Source organism: Castor canadensis, chromosome 12, assembly GCF_047511655.1.
Source record: "Castor canadensis chromosome 12, mCasCan1.hap1v2, whole genome shotgun sequence".
In the NCBI taxonomy this organism is placed as follows: Eukaryota; Metazoa; Chordata; class Mammalia; order Rodentia; family Castoridae; genus Castor; species Castor canadensis.
Window position 1 is genome coordinate 104544916 of NC_133397.1, and position 6608 is coordinate 104551523.

Sequence of the window (6608 nt, forward strand, 5' to 3'; positions counted from 1 at the left end):
CATTCTTACCAGTAACTCAGTGAACTACATCTAGGTTAAAGTAGCTATAGGCTTTTGGAAATGTGCTCATGTTTTTTTTTGTTTGTTTTTTGTTTTTTTACCACTGGCATTCATTTCCAAAGATCTGCCTTCATTCCTTATCACTGTCTGGGAGCTTTGGAGGAAAGGTCAAGATCAAGTAGTTATGGAGAAGGAAACAGCCTCAAATCTAATTTATGAGAAATATATTTGTGGATCACGTAACAGAGGTATTTTCTTTGCCATAGTTCTCAAAAACTGTAAATTAATGATTACTTGATAACACTGAAGGAACGTATTAGATAGTCTGGTCTTTTGTTCATAATTTTTCTTAGCTAGTCTGGGCTCAGTGACATGAAAACATTGATTCTGCAGTCCCTAAGGAAGAGTTCATGAAGACAGAAATAAGAAGCATGAGAGTTCATTTCCTTATTTCTTTTTAATGGTCACAGCTACCTACTTCTTTGTGTCCACGTGCCCTTTCTTTGTTATCGGGGCTTGGAGAGACTGGGCCCTAGGAGACAGTCATAGAACTGTAGTCACCATGTTTTTGGCCAAGCCTGACTCTTGGCTAAAAGCATCAACCAGACCAGCTACTTGTCCCAGAGGCAACTAATAAGAACACTTACGTTAAATCCAGGACTTTAATACAATTAATCCAGTCTTATACACCTGTAATCCAGCATTCAGGAGGGCTAAGACAGGAGGGTAAAGTTGACAAACCTGAATGCTGGTGGATTTGGGCTCTGCCACAGACCAGTGAGAGGAAATGTATTGACACCATGGTATTTTTGGATTTGATTGGTTTAGGTTAGGTATGTATTTAACCTTAGAGGGTTTATGCAGTTGCTATCTAAATCTGGATATTGATTGATTAGGGTGAGGTCCAAGTATGTATAATTGAAAGTGACCCAGATGATTTTAATGGCAAACCGGGTTGAGAAACCTGTAGGACCGACTGGATAGATACTTTCTTGAGGATAACCGGAAGTATAGGAGTTAAGCCTCGAGTGTGTCCTGTGCCCAGGGGAATAGAGGCAAAGGGCACTGAAAGGTGCTCTAGGCTTTGCTGCCCCTGGGCTGCTGAAGGCCACCTTCCTCATACTTTCCTCAAATGGCAAGACCATAAGCCAGGCCAGGCAAAGAGGAGGTGTTTGATGCTCACTAGAGAGGTCAGGAAGGGGCATGGAAGGCTACTGCTGGCTCTCTGTCTGCTTCACTCACTGTCTTCTTCATCCCTTCCTCTCTGACATCATCCCCACTCAGGTAAATGACCAGAGCAAATTCAGCACGTCACTTCTCTCAGCTACCCTTTGCAGACTCGATGTTTCTTGATGTTACACACTCATGACAGAGGGGAGGAGCAGGCCCAGCCTGTCTCTAGCATGAACTACCTAGTGCTAGTGTGACCAGGTGCAGGCATGGTGCTCCCAGGTGCAGAGAGAGGTATGAGGGAGATGGAGAAGCTGGTACATTCTCATACTTGTAAGGGTGAAGGTGAAATCTGATTTTCCTCCCTGGCTACCATCAAACCCAGCTGTCTTGTGGTGAATTACTTTTCAAATTCAAGTTTGACATTTGATACTTAGCCCAAGAGGAGAGTTCAGGAGAAGTCCTTAATTCCAAATCTTCACATTGCTGCAAACAGGTGAGACTGTAACCCAGCAAAAAATCAGGGTTATGTAGATTGTTTTCTGAGGTCTCATGTAACTGCGTCAGGATGACCACCACTGCACGTCAGGGTATGCCCATGTTATATGACTTTCTTGAGGCATGTGTGCCCTTGCAGCAGATAGCAAGGGCTATGGCTGGGAGAGGATCCAGCTGGATGTATGTCTTATCAGGGGTACACTGAGCCAACCTTTAAGTAAAACTGACAGAAGCATTGTATCAGGGTTTCAACTAAAGTAGTGGCCTGAATTAGTAGGTGAGGTGGGACATGTGGACAGGGCCTCAGAGCCAGAGTGTTGCTGGCCTGAGAGAACACTCTTCAGTGGTGCTGCACCTGAGGCCCAGCACTACATGAGCACTTGATCTTGGCCTGTCTGTACAGTGTGAGGTAGAGCACACAAGATCCCTGGTATGGAGGGTCTTGGAGGATCAGAGGCCATGGCAATCTAGAAGCCAGGGGATGGCAGGGTGGTTGTGTCAGGGCTGCAGTAGAGAGACTGAGGAGGGGTGTGCTAAAGTCTGTATCGAGGAGCCTAGAAGGAGGGAGAGGCAGTGGCTGTGCATGTGAATTGTGACCTCTGGGACCTCCATTTCCTGGGCAGGGAAGGAGGGAATGGGAGAGTGGCCTTCACTGTCCTAGGGAAGAGGACAGCCATGTCCCTTGCTATCTGCTGCAAGGGCACACATGCCTCAAGGAAGCCATATAATATGGGCACCCTGATGTACAGTGGTGGTTGTAGCCTGACACAGTTACATGAGACCTCAGCAAACAATCTGCATAAGGGCTGGAGATGTGGCTCAAGTGTTTGAGCACCTGCCCTAGGAAGCTTAAGGCCCTGAGTTCAAACTCCAGGCCAGCCAAAAAAACCAAAACACCTGTATACTTAAAAAAAAAAAAATCTGCATAACCCTGATTTTTTGCTGGGTTACAGTCTCACCTGTTTGCAGCAATGTGAAGATTTGGAATTAAGGACTTCTGACTCCTCCTCTTGGGCAAAGTATCAAATGTCAAATAGGAAGCAGTTCTGTACTCCCTCTGCATTCTTAGCCTGCTGTGCTGGGGAGTGAGCTGGGTAGAGTTTGCCATCCAGTGAATGTGGTCTTGAGCAAGGCTCTGGTGTTTTTGGAAGTCTGTTTCTGACTGTGCAGGGGCTACCACAATTGCCTGCCCCACTGGATTGTGTAGTGACTTTCCAAGAGCTTCAAACCCATGTGGGAAACACTCCGATCTCAATGCAGGGATGGCAGATGGAGTGCAAGTGGAAGTCAGTCTTCTGTTCTGCAGTTGGGCTAGTCTCTGGTATCAAGGGAAGGGACTGATTCATGGCAAGCACTCCCTTGTCCCCAGTCCTGATCCTTCTCAGCTCTCTCTGGTGTACATTTATAGATGAGGTACCAGGTACCACTGGCGCTGGGGGAGAACTAGGAAAGTACACACATTCTCACATCACTTGCCTTCACACAACAGGCAAATACTCAAATACTGGACCGTGTCACCATGAAGTAAACTGCATAAGCTTTGAGGAGCCTGAGCATGTGTGGCACCTTACAGTTGCCCAATAGCATCCAGCAGGCAGTGGCTGTGCATGTGAAACAGGCCACACCTTCATCTCACAGGAGGGGAAACAGGAAGGTGATAGAGGAGATTCACTTAGCTCTGAGGGCAAAATTGAAGTGAGAACCTAGATTTTCACCCCTGCTTGGGGGAAAGAGTCTGCTGTCCTCTTCCTCCCACAGCCCCCAACCCCTAACACACACACCCTCACCTGCATCTCCTTTTGTTGGTCTCCCATGAGGGCCTTGCCTATGTCTTTTCCCGCAAAGCCTTCATTGCACAGGCTAGTGTTCAGGGAGAAGGTTGGGGCTGAGACATCAGGTGTACTGCTGAGACTGCCTTCTGCCCTCCTTCCTCATGTCATCTCATCCCAGGGTCTTTTTAACTCATGTGTTGGTAGGCAGCTTCCTGGCCCTGTGCCTTGGAGGCCTCCAGGAGACTAGGCTTCCTCTACTCCCTTTTCGAAAAGCTGTGGGACAGCAATTATTAGGTCACTATTCCAGGTGGGATCAGAGTCCAAGTACAATCATACCTCACAACTGTGATGCATTTTCTAGAATACTGGGTACTTTGGCCCAGGGTCACTCTGTTTATGAACATAGTCTTCTTTCCTTTCTTCAATTCATAGGAGTTTATGCAGTTCTCATTTTGGGCCATATTGGGGGATACATCAGCTTGTGGTTGTCACTGTAAGGCCACCATGGTCCCCTGCCTGAGTCAATAGGCTAGTGGGTTGACTGACAAGTAAATGATCAACCACACAGCATTGTGACAGGTGCCAGGCAGAGGGAGGCTGCAGCCCCCTCCCTGGCTGACTGTAGACCCTCTAGGGGAAAGGGAAGCCTGCATCAGAAGGGTGTAGTTTAGGGACAGGTACACAGTGAATGGGATGTGTTGCAGGCAGGAGCGTTGGTAGTAGCTTGGCATATCTGGGACATTTTTTGATGATGGGAAGAGATGTGGCTGATGCTGTAATGCAGTTTCTCCCTCCTGACTGTGCTAAGCTTCTCCTGCATCTGTGTGTGTCCCGCCCAGACCCCCACTGCCCTCTCTCCCCTTTCTTTCCACAGGCATGTCAGCTGTTTTTTTACCAGCAGGAAGGATTGTGGTTCCAGCCCACCTCTACCACTGATTGTTGGGTAGGTCACTTCACCTGCCAGGCCTCAGTTTCCTTACTGATTTGTAAATGAGGACAGGAAGGAATCCACCACGATAGGCTGGAGAAAAGAAATGATCATAGTTGGCACTGGCTGCACTGTTTATGAATTAAGTAAAGGTAGGGTCCCATGACATCCATTAAGCCAAGCACAGGACTCATATCCACAATGCTCCTCTATGGTGAAGCTACCCTACTAATAATCAGAGTGACTCCACAGACTTCTGCTGGTGCAGGAAGAAGTGAGTTGGGCCCCTGAAAAGGATGTTCCTGCATTCATGGCCAATGTCCATGCCAGGATGACAGCAGTCTAGCAGCCATCTGAAGCTCACCCCTGGGTCCCTAGCACCCATGATGTGCAGAAGGGCTGACTTTGCCATTGCTGTTCTTGGGTCCTGGGGATACATCGCCCTTTGTCATTGATAGGAGCATAAGGGTGGCAGGGTAGGTTTGGGACTGTTTGAATTTACAACTGACCCAGTGTCCCCTGTCTTTGGAATAGAGTGGGCAATCCACTTTGTGTCATCCTCTCTCCTCCTCCACTAATGTGGTATGCTTCGACTCCATTCCCTGCTCATTACCCTTGGGTGGGATCTTGGGCCATAAAAAAAGTGATAGAAAGTCCCCAGGCCCCCCAGACTCATCTGATATTGTGCAAAACATTTGCCTTGAGTCAGCCTCACTTTGAGTCACCTAAGTGATCTTGAGTTTGAGTTTTTTGAGGATTTCAGTTTTTAGAGTCAGAAATTTCCTTATTTTCCTCTAAAAACACTGCAGACATTACTTTGTTTCAGTAATTTATCTAATTTCTATTCCCCTTATAATCTTTGCAGTTGGTCTTTGCCTTCATGGAAGTCTTTTCTGTTTTCCCTTTCATTCTTTTTCCTCCCTTCCTCCTCTACTCTCTCACTCATAGTATAAATAAATTCACTTTCCAAACACCCCCCAGCATAGACTCTGTTTTCTGACTCTCAAAATGATGACACAACTTGTTCCGGTTTATTGACACCTTGAAGTCATGTTGTATTCTTTCTTCCTTTCTCATTCAAAGCATTCTGCCGCACTGACTTCTTTTCCTCTGCTTCCTTCCATATGTGAGCAACTCCCTTTAGGTTCTTCATGGTTTATTTTTTTTACTGTTTCTGTACATATCTACATTTCTTCATGCACCCATCTATCCGTCCATCCATTCATCTATCCACCCATCCATCCATCCATGCCCAGTAGTGTCAGGCACTGTCGACATAGAGAAGAAATGGTGAAATGGTGAGTTTACCCTCAAGACATGGCAATGTAGAGAGGGAGGCAGAATATATAAATTAATAAGAGCAGTGCAATTAGGTATGCATTCGACAGGGAGGTGGCAGAATGGAAAAATCTGGTTGGTGAATAAGCTAAGAAAGATGTGCCAAAAGAAGAGGTGGGCACTTTGTAAGTAGAAGGAACACTATGTACTGGCATGGGAATATGACACGAAATATGATGCAGGAAGCTCCAAGTCTTGGCAGATGGTTAGACTATTTAGTTGGAGAATCTATGGATAGAACAGGGATGGTGAGAATTGACTCTGAGGTGATAGGCAGGGGCTAGGTCTTCAGGTTATTTGTGATATTCTATAGCACTTGGATTTACCCTAATGGTTTTGTGCTACACTGATTGGTTAAGAGAGGGAACGATATGGTGGGATGTTATTTTGTAGAGAAAACTGCCAACCCTGTTGGGAATGGGTTTCATGGATGATTATCCAGGCAGGGAGGCTTTATGGGGATTGGCCTGATCCAAGACTGGGTTGCCAGAGATAAAAGAAGACACATTCATTCAGCATTTTGGAATACATTCGTGTAGCATGTTTGCAACTAAATGATAGCAAGTAGGAGACCTGGGGAAAACATCCAGGTTTGTGACAAGAGAATGTGTGCCCATGGGACTACTATGACCAACTCAGTCCTATCTAGTGTCCTGTCCATTCTGCCTCACTAGATTCTTCATTCCAATGTGACCGTGACGTATCTCTAACCTCCATTTCTTTTTTTTTTTTAATTTTATTATTCATATGTGCGTACAAGGCTTGGGTCATTTCTCCCCCCTGCCCCCACCCCCTCCCTTACCACCCACTCCACCCCCTCCCTCTCCCCCATCCCCTCAATACCCAGCAGAAACTAATTTGCCCTTATTTCTAATTTTGTTGAAGAGAGAGTATAAGCCATA